General features: G+C 43.5%; 1 pseudogene; it reads right to left on the bottom strand.

Moving 5' to 3' along the window:
- Window positions 1-16,661, bottom strand: part of LOC115471344 — a 111,137-nt pseudogene extending 94,476 nt beyond the window's left edge.
- Window positions 16,662-20,258: the final 3,597 nt, after the last annotated feature.

Below are 20,258 nucleotides of genomic sequence, written 5' to 3'. Positions count from 1 at the left end.
GCTCATGCTCCTTTCCTGTGTATGCCCCACCTCCTTTGAACATAAACTGAGCAGGTATTTCCACAATTTGTGTGTTGATGTGTGCACATACCTGCATATATTCTATTATTCAAACCATTTATGTGCCTAAGGCATATGTAAATGTGAGTGCCTAGTTTATAGAATTTATTTTAATATGTTTACAGTAAGGCTTACTAATTTTTGCCTGGGACAAACAAGATACAGTAATATCAGATCCAGGAGTGCCAAAGCAGTTTTAATCCCCCACTGCTGGACTTTTTCTTTACCGTTGTTGATGTTCAGGTTAAAATAAAAACAACACCAACATTGTTGAGTCGATATTCAAAGTGATTTAACCAGTCAGAAACTGCTCTTGGCTGGTTAAATCACTTGTTCAGGGCTAAATGCTCATTTCCAGTGGCATTTAACCGTTTTAGTGCCACTGAAATATCCAGGTGGTGCCAATAGTCAGCACTTAACTGGCCAAGGTCATTGCAAAAATAGCACCGCTTTAAAGACAGTCCTGTCTTTATGCGGAGACCCATAGCTGGTTAACTGCTGAATATTGCACTTAACCGGCTATGGTTTAGCTGGCTCTGCAAACCCAGTTATTCAGTGCCAGAGCCTGCATATGGCCCAGCACTGAATTTCCTGGCAAAACATTGAGTGCCGCCAACCAAGAGACCCTATTACTAAGTCGCGTTGGTGTCTACACGCATCCAACGCATGTCAATTTGGAACTACCACCTGGCTACCATGTGCGGTAATTCTATTTTTTATGTGAGTCTGATACGAGCAGCAGAAAATATTTTTTATTTTCTACCATGTGGCGCTAACTGGGCGATAATCGGCAGTGTACGTGTGCTCATAGGAGCCAACTTTTCAAAATGATTGGGGGTGCTGAATTTTTTTTTTTTTTTTTACAGGTGTTGCATTCCCCTGCCCCCTCCCCTCCTCCCTCCCCTGTCCCTCCCTCCTCCCTCCTCCCCTTCCGAGTTCCAGGCCTCTCTCCCTGCCTCTGAGTTCCAGGCCCCCCTCTCACCCTCCCAGTTCCAGACCTCCATGCCCACCCTCCCTCCCAGTTCCAGGCCCCCTCCCCTTCCCTCCGAGTTCCAGGGTGGCACCCCATCTCCCTCCCTCCTTCCGAATTTAAACATAGTAACATACATAGTAGATGACGGCAGAAAAAGACCTGCATGGTCCATCCAGTCTGCCCAAAAAGATAAACTCATATGTGCTACTTTTTGTGTATACCTTACCTTGATTTGTACCTGTCCTTTTCAGGGCACAGACCGTATAAGTCTGCCCAGCACTATCCCCGCCTCCCAACCACCAGCCCCACCACCCAATCTCGGCTAAGCTCCTGAGGATCCCTTCCTTCTGTTCCTTGTGATCATGGGCAAGTCACTTAACTCTCCATTGCCTCAGGTACAAACTTAGATTGTGAGCCCTCCTGGGACAGAGAAATATCCAATGTACCTGAATGTGACTCACCTTGAGCTACTAGTAGCGGCTCTAGAAATGTTAAGTAGTAGTAGTAGTAGTAGCTACTACTGAAAAAGGTGAGAGCAAAATCTAAATAAATAAATATATATATCCCTGTCAACTGAAATGGAAGCTCAGAAATAAAAGGACCTGGGATGAAGGTGAAAGGGGATAGACTAGGAAGTAATCTGAGGAAATGTGGAGTGGAGGAGTGGCTTAGTGGTTAGGGTGGTGGACTTTGGTCCTGAGGAAGTGAGTTCAATTCCCACTTCAGGCACAGGCAGCTCCTTGTGACGCTGGGCAAGTCACTTAACCTTCCATTGCCCCATGTAAGCTACATTGAGCCTGCCATGAGTGGGAAAGTGCAGGGTACAAATGTAACAAAAAAAATACTTCACATTGGATCTTTAAGAGAGAACAAATAGTGGATGATATGGATAAGCAGACTGGATAGGTCTAATGGACAGTCATTTTCTGTTTTTTTTGATTACATACAAAATTACCTACAAAGCTAGAAAAAAAAGCACTATTAAAATATAAGTACATAGTATTTAAAACTATTGCAAAGTTATCCTCTAATCATTGCATACAACCTTGTATTATTGCTTTATAATCTCCCACAAGGAGCTTCACCCCTTCTGAGCAGCACCTTAATTTACAGATACTTTGGAAAAAAATATATATCACTTTACTACTGTGGACGTTTTTTTTTCCTTTCCCTTACAAGTTTATCACTTTTCTGCATTTTAATGTGTTTTAAATCACACACTCACTCTGTTTTCATAACATCAAATGAAATCCAATATTACTTTTCAGTCCTTCGATTAGTTAGGCTACATTTTTGTTCTACAACCAAGAATAGCTCCCAAGTTGTAATAATAGCCATACAAAAGGTGCCACTGTAAAAACAGAGGATAATAATGTAAACTATGTAACTCCCCTGCAACAAAGACTTTTTCACCAACACAACTTGGGAATCTGGCAGCCTAAAATAAATCAAGCACGAGCCCCAGCTTCTCTGCAGCACATACATTAAAACACTTTTTCACACACATGTAAAATAATTCCTACCAGACAACAATAAGCAGCAGAAGAGCGGGAACAGCCCACGCTCTGAGCTAAGTCACTCATCTTACCTCCTCCTTGGAGGAGTTACATCTCATCTGCAGCAGCCCAGGAAAAAGCATGCAGGCAGGAGACTCAAGAGCTGTTCCCTCTGCTCTTTCTCAGCTCTGGTCCCGCCCTTGCGTAAACAGGAAATGAGGGTGGGACCAGAGCTCAGAGAGACCGCCAAACAGCTCTGAGTCCCTGCCTGCAAGCTTTTTCCTGGGCTGCTGCTGCAGATGTAACTCCGGAGGTAAGATGAGTGACTTTTAAATTTCGGAGGACTTCCGGTGGGTGACTATGGGGGTGCTCGAGCACCCACAGCACCCACGGAGTTGGCGCCTATGCGTGGGCTTACTGCCCGGATAACAAGTGAGACCTTACTGCTAAGTCAGTGGGTGCGGTAAGGTCTCAGGCCAAAATGGACATGCACCAATTTTATTTTACCACACGCCCATTTTCAGCCAATAAAGGCTTTTCTTGCAGGTGCACTGAAAAATGGACCTGCGCACGTCCCATACACGTGCCTACAACAGTGCAGACAATTTTTCAGCAAAAGGACCTCTTAATATCAGCCACTATGAAGTGATTTATGTACATATTAAGCAAAGGGAGATTGACGTCAAATCATTCTTGACCAATAAATGAATAAAGTTTGTCCACATAAGACAATATACACCCAGAATATATCTGTTTAACCTTGATGACTCAAGGATATTCCAGGGGAGGGGTCAAAATTTATCCAGAGAGCAGCAATCCTTAGCCATTATTCGGATAAATGTATCCATATATATGGACCGCAGAAAAAGTGATCCTAGCTTATATGGATAACTTAGTTTAGGTCTAGTATACAGATAAATTGGCTAAAAATTACACACAAAGATATCCATATAGGGGCCCAATATTGAAAATAATTTAGCCAGCTGGCTAACCAGTTAAATCACTTGGTTGAAGCTAGCAGCTAATATTCAGCAGTACTTAGCATCAGGTAACTATGATTCGGATTATTCTTCTCAATGTGCATCACTTTGTATTTGTCCACATTAAATTTCATCTGCCATTTGGATGCCCAGTCTTCCAGTTTCCTATGGTCTTCTGCAAGTTTTCACAATCGCATGTGTTTTTTACAACTTTGAATAGTTTTGTGTCATCTACAAATTTAATCACCTCACTTGTTGTTCCAAATTCCAGATCATTTTAAAATCTGTTAAATAGCACTGGTCCCAGTACAGATCCCTGTGGCATTCCACTATTCATCAACCTCCATTGAGAAAAATGGCCATTTAACCTTACCCTCTGTTTTCTGTCCAATAACCAATTCCTAATCCAAAGAACTACTACTACTACTACTTAACATTTCTAGAGCGCTACTAGGGTTACGCAGCGCTGTACAAAATAAACAAGAAGGACGGTCCCTGCTCAAAGGAGCTTACAATCTAAAGAAGGGCATTGCCTCTTATCTCACATTTTTATTTACAGTTGAAAGGGGTATCAATGGGGGCTTCGTTTGCCCCTTTAATAGCCAATTTATTTATGGCATAATTTGAGGAAGAGTGAGTTAACACTTCATCAGCTTTTTATCAGGTTGACTATTGGGGGTGTTTTATTGATATTGGAGGGGAAATGAGGCTGAACTTCTATTTTTTGTTGATTAATTGAATTCTTATCATTCCACAAGTTTGTTGGAAGCTCAGTGGCACACCCATACCTTTTCCTTTCTGGATGTAGAAGTAACATATCAAAGGGTATTCAGTACTTCAGTTTTGCTTCATTTTACTAGCATGCACCCAATTCATTCAAAATTTAGTACTCCATTTTCTCAGTTTCTACGTTACTGTAGATTTTGCTCATCTGCACTGGATTTTAAAGATAAGGCATCTACTATGCATGAAAAATTTACAGTTAGAGGTTATCCTAATAAAACAGTGATAAAGTGACTAAGAGAACATTGTTTATCATACAGAACCTTTATTGAGAGATAAAAAATGTAGATTCTGATTATGTTTGGACCTTTGTGATGAAATATAATGTTTCATACACCAAATATAGTGCATCAAGGGCCTCTTTTTACAAAGCCTTGCTCCAAATCTCAATGTGGTAAAAGAAGCCCCTATTTAAGAAACATATTGGACTATTAATAGTGCATTCATGTTTTCGACATTTTGTTTTCTTATGAATGCAATTCTAATTTAAATGACCAACTATGTTTGGCAGAAGTTTGGAAACAAGAAGGCTTTGGCTATGGAAGTTTCGGGTTTCCATTCTAAATGTGATCACTGTTCTGTGTGTGATTTAATGATGGAAGAATCTCAGTTTACTGATAATAAAACAGGTAAAATCAAACCTTAAAATCCCTGCACATCTTGTGAATAGTTCTAATGTGATATATTTATTGGTCTATCCCTGCAATTTATATTTTGTAGGACAGACATCGTGACATCGAAGATTGATAGAGCATAGATATTGTGTGTCTGCATGGAAAGCTCTTGATCAGTGGACTGAATTATGCTAGATTGAGTATCTCAATCTTCTTTATATCAAGATTGTGAGAATGCCAGTGGCGTACCAGGGGGGGGGGGGGCGGTGGGGCGGTCCGCCCCGGGTGCCAGTGGGTGGGGGGTGCTCCGCTCCCGCCGCCTCCCGTGCAGTTCCCCGCGGCGCCGCACATTAAAAAAACCGGCGAAGCAGCGTTCAATCAATTTGATTGGAAGGCCCGAGTCGACGTCAAGACGAGGAGAAGGAAGGAGATTTGATTTTTTTTTTTACAAGCAGGGCACGAGGCGCTGCCTGCGACGCTGCTTCGCCGTTTTACGGGACTGAGGTGGGGAAGGAGAGGGGCGAAAGGGACTTGGGTGGGGGTGTTCACGAGGGGAAGAAGGGGATGGGGTGGGGGTCTCAGACAGGGGAGGGGAGAAGGGGACTGGGTGGGGGATCTCAGAGGGGAGAGGGGACTGGGGTGGGTGTGTTCAAAGGGGAGAAGGGGACTGGGGTGGGGGTCTCAGAGGGGAGAGGGGACTGGGGGTGGGGATCTCAGAGGGGAGAAGGGAAGGGGAGGGGAGAAGGGGACTGGGATGGGGGTGTTCAGAGAAGAGAAGGGGACTGGGGTGGGGGTCTCAGACAGGGGAGGGGAGAAGGGGACTGTGGTGGGGGTCTCAGACAGGAGAAGGGGAGGGAAGAAGGGGACTGGGGTGGGGTGTTCAGAGGGGAGAAGGGGGCTGGAACTGGGGGCTGAAAAAAGGGGCAGAGAGAGAGAGGGGACAGATCCTAGATGGAAAGGGGATGCGAGAGGGAGGGCAGACCCTGGATGGATGGGAGAGGGAGGGCAAATGGTGGATTGAAGGGGCAGAGAGAAAAGGCAGGCAGTGGATGGAAGGACGGCAGAGAGGGCAGACACTGGATGGCAGAGAGAGAGAGAGAGATGAGAGTGAAGACAGATGCTGGATGGAAGGAAGACGGTGAAAAGAAGATGAGGAAAGCAGAAACCAGAGACAACAAACTGTAAATAAAATATATTTTTTTATTTTTTTTGCTTTAGGATAAGTATTGTAGATGTGTTAAATGTTTATATAGAACATGTAAATAAGGTAATCTTTTTATTGGACTAATTTTAATACATTTTGACTAACTTTCGGAGAACAAAACCCCCTTCCTCAGGTCAGGATAGGATACTGTAACAGCACTATACTGTACTGACCCGAGGACGGAGGTTTGGCCTCTGAAAGCTAAATGTATTAGTCCAATAAAATGGTATTATTTACTTTCTATATTTGTTTTATTTCTATTTGTTAATTTGTAAAGTGGTGATTGGTACTTGCTAGTTTTTTTCAAATTTACATCTGCTGTCTTTATATTTTGCACAGTACTAGGGGACAGTTTCTGTTTCTGTGGTGTGCATTGTATGCAGAGTCTGGCATTGGGGGTTCCAGTTTAATTTTCTCTAAATAGAAAGTTTATGATTACTTATTCTATAGTGGATTAGGGTGTATCTGTGTTTGTGAAAAAGACATGGCTTTCAGTTGGCATTGACTGTGCAGGATCTACGATCTGTACTATTCTGTCTGGTTTCATTTTACAATAGGTGAATTGATGTTCTAGTGCTCACTGTAGTGTTTCAGATGCTTTCCTTTTCCTTGTGTGACTCGTAGAAATGACTGCTTATGGTATGGTAGAATTGCTCTATAGGTCCTGAGTGTTTTGTATTCTCGGCATGCCTAGTACTGGATTTGGGGGGGGGGGGGTGTTAAAAAATGACCGGCCCCGGGTGTCAACTACCTAGGTATGCCACTGGAGAATGCTGTTTTAAAAAAATGTGAACTTTTACTTTCTACTGAAAACATACCATGTAGATGAATTAAGCCTTTTCATTGTTTCCCCAATGTGAGTCTGTTTCACTATTTCTAATATTTATTTGATTGTGTTTTTTTCTGACCTATGATTTTGTGTCAGCTGTATGCTGAAATTGTATGACTCCTATGACTGAAATCTTTTTCTCCACTTATTTTGTTATGTGATTTCAGAATCACATTGAAAGACAATGGATATTATTTATTATTGGTGGTGTTCCATTCTTGCTTTTTGTACATTTCTTGGGTTCAGGTAATTGAAATCACTCATTATTATAATGCTGCCCAATTTGCCAGCTTTTCTAACTTCTATAAACAATTGTTCATTTCTGTCCTGGAGGACAGTAGTACAGCCCAACCAGTATACTCTTTCCTTTCACACATGGAATTTCTATCCACAAGGATTCCATACTGTTATCTGTTTCATGTAGAATATTTATTTTGTTTGATGCAATTCCCTCTAACATATAGCGCAAACCCCTTCAATTTGATCCACTCTATCATTGCAACATAATTTGTACCCTGATAACACAGTGTCCCATTGATTGTCCTCCTTCCACCAGATCTCTGAGATGCCTATTATATCTTTATTTAATGTTATATACTTCAACTCTCCCATCTTATTTTTAGGCTTCTAGTATTTGTATATAAACATTTCAAATTGTGTTTTTTCTTAGCATCTACAAGCTGCTTTGAAGTTGACGGGATTAATTTGCCTCTTTTACTCTGTTCTCCCATAAACACTCCTGACTTTCTTTCACTATTATTGAAACCTCTCTATTGGGATTCCCTAAATGTCCTGTTTCAATAGTATCCTTCTAGGATTCTCCACACTGAACCATGCGCTCCTGGGTGACTGTCGGCTCCCCCCCCCCCCCCCCCCCCATTTTAGTTTAAAAGCTGCTCTGATCCTTTTTAAATGTTAGTGTCAGCAGCCTGGTTCCATTCCGGTTAAGGTGGAGCCTATCATTTTGGAACAGGCTCCCATTCCCCAGAATGTTGTCCAGTTCCTAACAAATCTAAATCCCTCATCCTTGCACCATCATAGTCTCAACCATGCATTAAGAGGGCTGAGCTCTGCCTGCCTCTTTTGTCCTGCACATGAAACGGAGAGCATTTACAAAAATGCTACCCTGGAGGATATGGATTTCAGCTTTTTACCTAAGAGCCTAGATTTGGCTTCCAGAACCTCACTCCTACATTTTCCTATGTCATTGGTACCCACATGTACCAAGACAGCAGGCTCCTCCTCAGCACTATCTAAAATCTTATCTAGGTGATGCATGAGGTCCACCACCTTCACACGAGGCAGGCAAGTGACCAGGTGATCCTCACAACCACCAGCTAACTAGTTACCTACATGCCTAATGATCAAATCACCAATTACAACAGATGTCCTAACCCTTCCCTCCTGGGCAGAAGCTCCTGGAGACACATCCTCAGTGTGAGATGATATTGCATCCTCTGGTGGGCAGGTCCTGAATACAGGATTACTTCCTACTTCACCAGGATGATGCAGTCCTTCTAGGAGACCTCCCTCCTCTAAGGTAGTACAAGGGTTGCCAGACTGGGAGTGGGACTTCTCTACAATGTCCCTGTAGTTTTCCTTTATGTACCTCTCTGTCTCCCTCAGCTCCTCTCAGTCTGCTATTCTAGTCTCAAGAGAACAGACTCATCGAGCACACACATATAACCTCTTGCCAACTGGGAGATAATCATACATATGACACTCAAAGCAAAATATTGTATAGCATCCCTCGTGCTGCTGGACTGCTGTCTGCATCTTACTATTATTGAATTGTTTAAACTTCTTAAGGTACTAGAGATATTAGATTAATATAAAAACCTTAAGAGTATATGGTATATTGTATGATTGATTTAGTGTTTGCTTCTCAGAAAGTAATTAAATGTAATTAAAACTCTAATGAAAATTCCCCTCTTGTTATCCTAATTAGAATAATTGGCTATAAGTTATGACTATATATGAAGAGATGTGCTAGGGGTGGGAAGGAGATGGGGAGGGTGGGTGAGAATAAAGACCAAACTAGGCCTTGCTGTGCCTACTAGAGGCTGTTAATGCTGTATCCTGTGGTTCAAGTTTTAAAAGGGTAAGGGGACTAGTTAATACAGTTTGCTTTTTAAATTCTGTCTGCATCAATAAACCTATCTTACCTCTTTTAAACCCCAACTTTTAAATCACCAAAGCACAGAATACAAAAAATGTTCACATACCCAGAGAAATGTCCTTTTCTCTCACAGCTTCTCAGAAAGAAAGTTTCCTGGGACCTTTCCTCTCTATATAGTTTTGATTCTAAGGGGACTGCTTCAAACAGACCCTCTGAAACTACCACAATAATCAGATTGCCCTAGTAACCTTTGCAGCTATTCTACCTTCCTCTCACCTTAACACCCAATTCAGTACAATAGCACTGCTACCTCTCTTCCAGGCAAAGAACAGAAAGTAACTTTCTCTTAAGAGAGAGTCTGATAATCAAAGTGATTTAAGTGGGCAGGAGTCTCTCCTGCCCACATAGCTTCCCACCGCCTAACTGGCAGGGCCACCGAGAGACTGAGCCGGGCCCGGGGCAAGGCCGCCCCCCAGGGCCCCCACCCCCACTACCCCCCCCAATCACTACCACTGTCACCTCCCTCTCCTGCTCCCAGGCCGCCGGCACCGCAGTCCCCAGTCTCCACCTGCCCACCCCATCCCCGTTGACAGCCCCCCTCCATCCACCACCAGGCCCCCTGCATTCATATCGGCAGCGCAGCGCCAGCAAGCAGCACCTCACCTCCGTGTGAAAGTGGCAGATTGCCTCCCTTCGGGCCTTCCCTCACTGTGCCCCGCCCTCACAGAAACAGGAAGTTACATCAGATGAGGGCGGGACACAGTGAGGGAAGGCACGAGGCAATCCGCCACTCTCAAACAGAAGAGAGGCACTGCACTGCCAACTAGAGACTCTCCCTTTTCCAAATGCAGGGGGCCTGGTGGTAGACAGAAGGGGGCCGCCGACGGAGACGAGGACAGGCAGGTAGAGACCGGGTAATGCAGCACTGGCGGCCTGGGAGCAGGAGGAGAGACCCCCCAGCAAGGGTGGCCCGGGCCCAGGGAATTTTGACCGCCTTGCCTCCCCTCTCGGTGGCCCTGCTAACACGGTATATGCAGCAGCACTTAACCGGAAAGTGCCACTGAATATCCCCTGAGACAGCCCAAACAAAAAGTAGGCAGGTCAGGGGCAGTGCTGCAGACAGCACTGGGGAGGAGCCCCAGGTTATGCGGGTGCCAGAAATATTCTATGTTGGCACCTGCATATCTAAGCGGCTTCATTTAAGACAGCTCAAGTGTTGTCCTAAATAAGTCCACTTAGCTATGTGGGTGCCAGCTCTGAATATTGGGCTTGCACCCGCAAAACTTAAAAAAATGTCTTAACTTTATTTTAACTAAAGCTCCCAAGCCCTCTCAAGTCCCCCCTGCCAATGTTCCCTTCTTTCACTCCCCCCTCCCAGCCCACATCAAGACCCCCTGTCCCCCTTACCTGTATCCCTGGTGGTCCAGCGGGTCGTTGGGGGTAGGAGTGCAGCCCTCTCACTCCTGTCCCTTGCAGTGCCGGTCTAAAATGGCTGCCACAACCTCTTAGCATTGGCTTGGCTGGGGGGGCAGGGGGTCTTGATATGGGCTGGGAAGGGGGAGGGAAAGAAGGGAACATTGGTGATGAGGCTTGAGGGGGCTCAGTGGTTTAGTTAAAAAGAATTTAAAATTTAAAAAAAAAAGGTTATGTGGGCTGGCCAGCCCAATATTCAGCCCGAATAAGTGCCAGGCACTCAGCCCACCCCATAAAATACTTGATATTCAATGCTGGTGCCTGGCCATGGCCCAGCACTGAATATCAGGGGATAAGTTAGCTGGCAATGATTAGCATTTTAAAAAATGCTGACCGCTGCTGGCTGAATATTGGGGGGAAAAGTTTTGCCCTTCTACTTTCCTTTTTAATGCTTTTGCTGTTACACTTATGTTTCTGCCTCTAGAAGAAAGTTTCAATTTAAACTATGGGGAAATGGGTTGTACACTATGGAAACTAGTTAATAAAGCTTGCTTCTTGTTTTTTAAATGAAGACTGAACTATGCCCTGCTGTGCCTTCTAGAGGCTATCTGTTAATGCTGTATGGTGTGGTTCAAGTTTTAATAACTATGGGGAAAAGGGTTGGGAGACTAGTTAATAAAGTTTGCTTTTTAAAATCCTAATTGTCTTTATCAATAAACCTACCTTACCTCCTTTAAACCACAACTTTTAAATCACTAAAGTATAGAGTACAAAAAATGTTCACTTACTCAGAGAAATGCCCTTAAGTGGCTATGTGTTAGCTATCTTAAAAATAACCAGATACTCAAAGTCAAAACCGAATCCCACACAGGTCCTGGCTTTGAATATCTGGGAATAAAGGCGTTGGTGGCTGAATATTGACACCATAACTTATACAGATACTTTTATGTGCTAGCTGTTCCACTAAGTGTTGTCTCACAGTTATCTTGCTTTCTATTAGTAAGAAACCAATGGACATAGAGCTTGAAATTTGGAGCACATGAACCCAGTCTCAGTCCTGTTTGAAGTGTCTGCCCATTACTGCAGATCAGTGAAGCAACCAGACACAAAATCTTTTCCTACTTGAGCACACAACTCTGGAACGCGCTGCCGCGCAACTTAAAATCGATCTACGAACTAACTTCCGCAAACTATTGAAGACCCATCTCTTTAATAAGGCATATCACAAAGACCAACAAATATGAACTCCTCCACACATGGGAGCCGGCTCTGTGGGTGCAGTGGGTGCTTGAGCACCCCTAATATTGAGAAAATTCCTTGTATATGTCCAGGGACGGGTTATTTCCTTTGGGCTTAGCACCCCCATTAATTTTGAAAAGTTGGCTCCTATGCCTCCACATATACCCATAATTATCTTTACTATTTGCTTATTATATAATATCATGCTTTTCACTATCATGTTACCCAAGAGCCTTCTGTAATACTAAATGTTCAATTCTCATGTATCTCTACTATTCATGATGTATTGTAAGCCACATTGAGCCTGCAAAGAGGTGAGAAAATGTGGGCTACAAATGCAACAAATAAATAAATAAACCACAGACAAAACAACCACACACGGAAATATGTGCAGAGATAACAGTGTGTGTGGGGGGGGGGGGGGAGAAACATCAGGAATAATATGAAGAAGCATTTCTTGAGAGAAAAGCTGTTGGTGCTGCAGGGATTCAAGAAAACAGGACTGTCTCGAGCGCTATACAGGTGGTGTAGACAAAATAGGTGCAAGAGAGACTGGGGTGCAATGATCACTCCCATCCATTGTCAGTGCAATGGGCAGGATAGAGGCTCTAGGGAGCACAACACACAGGGAGCAATTCTGGCTTGGGACGCTCCTGCAAGAAGACATGGGATGGAACTGGCACAGGCGACCACTAGAGGGCGGAAGAGAGACTACAGCTGGATGCAAAGGAGGGTCCTTGGTGCTGCAGGGTGAAGAGAGAAAGGACAAGGATTAGCCTAGTCCACAGTACAGGTTTCTAATAATATTTGTACATTTTGCAAGAGAATTCCATACTTCCATATTTGAAGCTGAGCAATTACACAAACGTAATCCAAGCAATAATATCGATAGTAATAATACTCCTGGGTTTCAATGTAAAAAGAGCAATTTGTATTAAGAAATTAAATTTGCCCCATTATCTCAGAACATGTTCTGATTTGTTTTTAAGGTAGCAAGACTTCTCCCAATTGAGCCTTGTACCTGAGTTGCAGCCCGTGGCAGTGGAGGCATTTTTTGACACTGCTCTGGTAGGATCAATTACCATTTCACTCACCAGCACGGACGAGACAAGCCACAGCTGGTGACAACATATTTCTGGTCTTTCTGATCCAAGAGCTGCAAAATTATTCTAGTTAGTCAGGCTGCTTTAACGCCTGTATAGAAATTCACTGACCTTGTGCATTTCCCATTTTTAAAGATGTCCGCTGTCCTATGCCAGCTCTGGTGAAACCTGCTACCTTAGTAAACAAAGCACACACATCAAGAAAATTGATTATTTATATTAGACTGTCAGAGCAGAAGAAAAATCGCAGTGTTAGAGCTCAACTTAAATGTTTCAACGAAGTTTAAACAAGCCTTTGGGTTATAATTGGGTTTCTACTATTGTAAATGATCTTCATATCATTCTATTATAAATATGTCAGTGCTTATGAAGTCGATATTAGGTCTGGCCAGATGCGACTGAGGCACTTATAAAAAGTAATTATTTTAGAAAGGAAAAGCACATGTGTACTTTCCCTTCTAATATTGCTGCTTATATTTATTTATTTTCAGTATTTATATATCACCTAGACCAAAGCAACTTACAATTTCTTTACAGGTACTGGCATTGCCCCTAATGGGCTTACAATCTTAGGACCTTGTTTACTAAGCCGCACTATAGATGCGCTAGCATTTTCAGGACACGCTAACTGCTAGAGGCACCCATATTTAGGGTGTGCCAATTTTAGCCTGCGTTAAAAACTGTAGTGCACCTTAGTAAGCAGGGTCATAAGTAGTATATTGTATCTGGGGCAAAAGAGAGCTAACAGACTTGCCCAGGGTCACACAGAGCTGCCAAGGGAATTGAACCTAGTTCCTCATGATCTCAGTCCACCGCTGACCGTTAGGTTCCCTTGGTCCGCAACCCACCGCAGTCAGTGGGAGAAGGCACACATGTATATTGCTGGAGCGTGCATAAAACACTTGGGGACATTTCTATACAGTGGCTCCTATATTACAGCACACTTAGCACCAATTCTGTAATAGCATTGAGGTGCACCTGACCATTAAAGAATATAGGTGCAAAGCTGCTCTGGTGCACCAAAATGTAGGTGCAACCACTTTAGAGGCCGATAGAAACTGAAACTGCCACCAAAATTGTCTGAAAGCTTTTGGCCAAAACCAAAACTGCAGCTGAAGCTCATCACCTGGTTTTGGCCAAAGCTGAAACCGAAAATTCAAGTTTGGTTGGGTGAATGTGGACCAGTGAGGGCCAGTGGCGTAGCTACGTGGGGCCTGAGGGGGCCTGGGCCCCCGTAGATTTCAGTCGGGACCCCCCTCCCGGCGAACCCTCCCCCGCCGCCGCCTACCTTCTGTTTTGCTGGCGGGGGACCCCACTCCCCGCAAGCTGACGTGCTGTCCGACCGTTCTGCTGTAGAGAAAAGTCTTCTTCCTTGCATGCTGATGTCCTGCATGTTGTACGTGCAGGACGTCAGACTCAGAGAACAGAACTGTTCTCTGAGTCTGAAGTCCTGCACGTACAACGTGCAGGACGTCAGCATGCAAGGAAGAAGACATTTCTCTGCAGCAGAACGGTCGGAGAGCACGTCGGCTGGCGGGGAGTGGGGTCCCCCGCCAGCAAAATGGAAGGTAGGCGGCGGCGGGGGAGGGTTTGCGGCAGGAGGGGGGTCGGCAGAGATGGGTGGGGCGACAATGGTGGCGGGAGGGGGCGGCGGCGGGGGGGCTAAATGTGCCCCCTCCCCTCGAGCTCTGGACCCCCCTCCCACGGAAGTCTGGCTACACCCTTGGTGAGGGCTGTTGGGGATTGTCAGAGTTTGCAGTCTGTATCCCTCTGTCAAATTCACAGCATCCAAGCCAGGATTTTAAAATGTAAATAATGGAAAACTGTATTTTACCTCCATGCAAAATAGCCTCCACACACATGGGCCGCAGCCAATGAAAACTGAAACTAAAAGCCACAGTGCTTTTACAGTGGCTGACTTTGCGCACACACTAAACATCAACCCCTTCCTGTATCTGGAAATAGTAGATCTTCCCCAAATCCACCTTTACCAGCTTGTAATTAGTAGAATTAGCTAGCACCACAGCCATGTTGCCTCCCTGGATATCCAAAGCTTTTGCAGTTTTCCTCAGTGTCAAACACCTTGTAGCCTTGATGAACTCCATTAGTGTAAAAAGGACGAACCCACCTAAACTCTATTTCCAGTCTGCATATGTTCAGGAAGCGATTACTTAAAAGGTTAGTGATTCAGGGACTGAGGGCTCTGAGAATAGAACAGAGATAATATATGAAACATAAGGATCAACAAATAGAGCCTCAGGAACAATGAAGGTACTGGCATCCTCTACTACTGATATATCACCTGAGAACAGTGAGTGGATAACATCTGCTGTGATGTTGCATTGCTGTTGCAGGGTCCTCATAGCACAGAAGAATTTCTGCCACATATTTTGAGAGTGTCAAGTCCTCGACACTGCCTTAGTTGTACTGTACCCCTGAAGCAGCCCCTAAGCGGGCGAAACGTAGACCAAGTCGAGTGATATTTTATTAAAGACATTTTTTGGCCATTTGTGTTGGATTTGCTGTTTGTTGCATCTCTTGGTATGGATCTGAAAAGCCTTTCTATTCCGTCTCTCTCTGGAACATAGATGTGCACATCTTCACCAGCTCTGTGACTGGCATAAATGCTTGCACCTCAGCGCATACATGCATATATACCCAATTTCATTCTATAAAGGAAAGTAGGCATCTACTTTGAAAATGCTCCTATCAAGTGCCCTCTGGCCACCTATATATGGGTGCAATGTTATATAATTAGCTCCAAATTGCTTATTCTATATTTTTAATTCTTTGCAGTAAAGCTCCTGCTCCTGCTCCATTTAACATATGGATGGGGGTAAGATGCTTTCAAGGGAGAAGAGGAATAGGATAAGGGAACGCTAGGGGGCTTCAGTTTTTAACATTTGTCAGCACTGACTGGACATATTACTGAAGGGTTGGTGCATGGCAACAGGCACCAACTCTTTTTTGGCCATTTGGTTTTTTTTTTTTTTGTTACATTTGTACCCCGTGCTTTCCCACTCATGGCAGCCTCAATGCGGCTTACATATTGTATACAGGTGCTTATTTGTACCTGGGGCAATGGAGGGTTAAGTGACTTGCCCAGAGTCAGAAGGAGCTGCCTGTGCCTGAAGTGGGAATCAAACTCAGTTCCTCAGTTCCCCAGGACCAAAGTCCACCACCCTAACCACTAGGCCACTCCTCCACTATTGGATTTGCTGTTTGTTGCATCATCTGTGTTGCAGAGATGCATGCATAACCCATAAAAATGACTGTTTGCCCCACCCACACTCTACCCAGACTCCACCCATCTGTGCGCCCACATGGGCATTGTTACAGTATAGCACTTAGGTGTACGTTTGACATTTACACGCGTATATATGGTATTATTCAATTTCCCTACTCAATCAGTATATAAATGTTAGCCCCTATTTTATAGAATCACCTTCTTTGTGCCAGATTGCTGACTTTTTGGTGATAGTTTGGATTATATTCTAGTGAAACTGATCTTACAATAGGTTTCCAAATGTGTATTTCTCACATGGTTGGATTTAGACACCAGGAAACTGGGCAAATCAACCTTTCCCAGTGTGTGTAATCCCTCATTGCAGAGTTTTAATACTCAGAGAGCCATTTGCATGGGTAAAGTGCTCCTTGATTTCACAAACGCTGTTCTGTGGAGCCCAGACTGAGCAGAGCATGTTTTACAGCATTTCATTAAATGTTGACATACCAGTTTCTGGAGAATGAAGAATTAATAGTGTTTCTGTAGCGGATCCCCAGTATGAGTATGGCTAAACTCTAATATCAAATTCTGAGAAAGGCTGCAGCCCACTCACACAAAAAATGTGTGTGTGTCAAGATCCTGGGAATACACAAATCAGCAAGTAAAAATATTGAAAAGTCTATAAAAATGTGCTTTGTGATTTCATATAAGCAGAGAAATATGCATGAAAGCCATACACAATGTAAGCACAAAATGATATTTTAAATTTAGTGTAGTGCTTCTCAACCCAGTCCTTGGGACACACCCAGCCAGCTGAGTTTTCAGGATATCCACATTGAAAATGCATGAGAGAGATCTGCATACATTGACTCCATGGGATGCAAATCTACCTCATGCATGTAGAGGAAGTCAAACCTGATATTCATTGGCACTCGTGCATATCAGACCAAGTCCTGATCAGCATGAGTGAATATCAACCCCATATTTATTTATTTACTGTTAGTTTTTGCCTCTGCGTCAAGTTTCTCTTCATATTCTCTTTAAGCCTTCTTTATCAATGATTTGCATCTACTTCGCCAGTGTTTATGTTGCTTCTTATTTTCTTCATTCAGGTCCTTTTTCCATTATTTGAAGGTTGTTCATTTGGCACTAATACCCTCTTTCACTTCACCTTTTAACCATTTTCTCTTCTTTCCACCTTTGTCAATACGTGGAATTCATCTGGTCTGGGTTTCCAAGATGTTTTTTTTTTTTTTAAACAATGTCCATGCCTGACTTAAAGTCCTAACCTTTTCAACTGATCCTTTTAGCTTCTTTTTAACCATATTCCTCATTTTATCACAGTCTCCTTTTGAAAATTAAATGCTGCTACAGTAGATTTCCTTTGTGGCTTCACAAATGCAAAGTGATGCACATTGGGAAGAATAATCCAAATCATAGCTACCTGATGCACCCAAGAAAAAGTTCTAGCTGTCGTTGCAGACAATATGCTGAAATCTTCTGTCCAGTGTGTGGCAACAGCCAAAAAGTAAACAGGATGCTAGGATTTATTAGGAAAGGGAGGGTAAATACAATCAAGAATACTATAATGCCTCGGTATAATTCCATGGTCCAACCTCACCTTGAGTATTACATTCAATTCTGGTCACCGTATTTCAAAAAAGATATGAAGAGCGACCAAAATGATAAAGGGTATGGAACTCCTCTCATATGAACAAAGGATAAATAGGTTAGGGCTCTTCAGCTTGGAAAAGAGATGGCTGAGGGGAGATATAATTGAGGTCTACAAAATCCTGAGTGATGAAGTAGAAGTGAATCGATTTTTTTTTTTTACTCTTTCAAAAAGTACGAAGACTGGAGGACACACAATGAAGTAGCATGGAAATACTTTTAAAACAAATAGGAGGAAATATTATTTCAATCAACAAATAGTTAAGCTCTGGAACTCTTTGCCGGAGGATGTGGTAGCAGTGGTTAGCGTATCTGAATTTAAAAAAGGTTTGTACAAGTTTCCAGAGGAAAGGTTCATAGTGTGCTATAGAGATGGACATGGGGAAGCCACTCTTGCCCTAGGATTGGTAGCATAGAATATTGCTGCTATTTGGGTTTCTGCCAGGTACTTGTGGCCTGGATTGGCCACTGTTGGAAGCAGAACACTGGGCTAGATGGACCATTGCTCTCACCCAGTATGGCTATTCTTATGTTCTTATTTATTTACTACAAAAAGAGAAACTTCCTCATCTAATAACAACTACTTTTGGTAATGTTTACATGTTAAAAAGATAAAATAAATGAGAAAATCAGCTCCTGGGAGAAATTTTAGAAAGTTAGCTGCAAATATTTTCAGTCTGAGCAATAATATTTAGTTGCTAATGACTTTTAGTGCCCCACAGATGTAATGGTTTCATGCTAGATTCCAACAGTGGATGACTGTTGCTGTGTTTTATTTATTTAGAATTTTGCTCACACCTTTTTCAGTAGTAGCTCAAGGTGAGTCACATTCAGGTACACTAGATATTTCTCTGTCCCAGGAGGGCTCACAATCTAAGTTTGTACCTGAGGCAATGGAGGGTTAAGTGACTTGCCCAAGATCACAAGGAGCAGCATGTATAAAATGTATAGTATTCAACTTACCTACAGTGGGGGAAATAAGTATTTGATCCCTTGCTGATTTTGTAAGTTTGCCCACTGACAAAGACATGAGCAGCCCATAATTGAAGGGTAGGTTATTGGTAACAGTGAGAGATAGCACATCACAAATTAAATCCGGAAAATCACATTGTGGAAAGTATATGAATTTATTTGCATTCTGCAGAGGGAAATAAGTATTTGATCCCCCACCAACCAGTAAGAGATCTGGCCCCTACAGACCAGGTAGATGCTCCAAATCAACTCGTTACCTGCATGACAGACAGCTGTCGGCAATGGTCACCTGTATGAAAGACACCTGTCCACAGACTCAGTGAATCAGTCAGACTCTAACCTCTACAAAATGGCCAAGAGCAAGGAGCTGTCTAAGGATGTCAGGGACAAGATCATACACCTGCACAAGGCTGGAATGGGCTACAAAACCATCAGTAAGACGCTGGGCGAGAAGGAGACAACTGTTGGTGCCATAGTAAGAAAATGGAAGAAGTACAAAATGACTGTCAATCGACAAAGATCTGGGGCTCCACGCAAAATCTCACCTCGTGGGGTATCCTTGATCATGAGGAAGGTTAGAAATCAGCCTACAACTACAAGGGGGGAACTTGTCAATGATCTCAAGGCAGCTGGGACCACTGTCACCACGAAAACCATTGGTAACACATTACGACATAACGGATTGCAATCCTGCAGTGCCCGCAAGGTCCCCCTGCTCCGGAAGGCACATGTGACGGCCCATCTGAAGTTTGCCAGTGAACACCTGGATGATGCCGAGAGTGATTGGGAGAAGGTGATGTGGTCAGATGAGACAAAAATTGAGCTCTTTGGCATGAACTCAACTCGCCGTGTTTGGAGGAAGAGAAATGCTGCCTATGACCCAAAGAACACCGTCCCCACTGTCAAGCATGGAGGTGGAAATGTTATGTTTTGGGGGTGTTTCTCTGCTAAGGGCACAGGACTACTTCACCGCATCAATGGGAGAATGGATGGGGCCATGTACCGTACAATTCTGAATGACAACCTCCTTCCCTCCGCCAGGGCCTTAAAATGGGTCGTGGCTGGGTCTTCCAGCATGACAATGACCCAAAACATACAGCCAAGGCAACAAAGGAGTGGCTCAGGAAGAAGCACATTAGGGTCATGGAGTGGCCTAGCCAATCACCAGACCTTAATCCCATTGAAAACTTATGGAGGGAGCTGAAGCTGCGAATTGCCAAGCGACAGCCCAGAACTCTTAATGATTTAGAGATGATCTGCAAAGAGGAGTGGACCAAAATTCCTCCTGACATGTGTGCAAACCTCATCATCAACTACAGAAGACGTCTGACCGCTGTGCTTGCCAACAAGGGTTTTGCCACCAAGTATTAGGTCTTGTTTGCCAGAGGGATTAAATACTTATTTCCCTCTGCAGAATGCAAATAAATTCATATACTTTCCACAATGTGATTTTCCGGATTTAATTTGTGATGTGCTATCTCTCACTGTTACCAATAACCTACCCTTCAATTATGGGCTGCTCATGTCTTTGTCAGTGGGCAAACTTACAAAATCAGCAAGGGATCAAATACTTATT

This window comes from Microcaecilia unicolor, chromosome 5 (genome assembly GCF_901765095.1).
Source record: "Microcaecilia unicolor chromosome 5, aMicUni1.1, whole genome shotgun sequence".
Taxonomy (NCBI): domain Eukaryota; kingdom Metazoa; phylum Chordata; class Amphibia; order Gymnophiona; family Siphonopidae; genus Microcaecilia; species Microcaecilia unicolor.
This window is presented reverse-complemented; position numbering and strand designations above follow the sequence as displayed.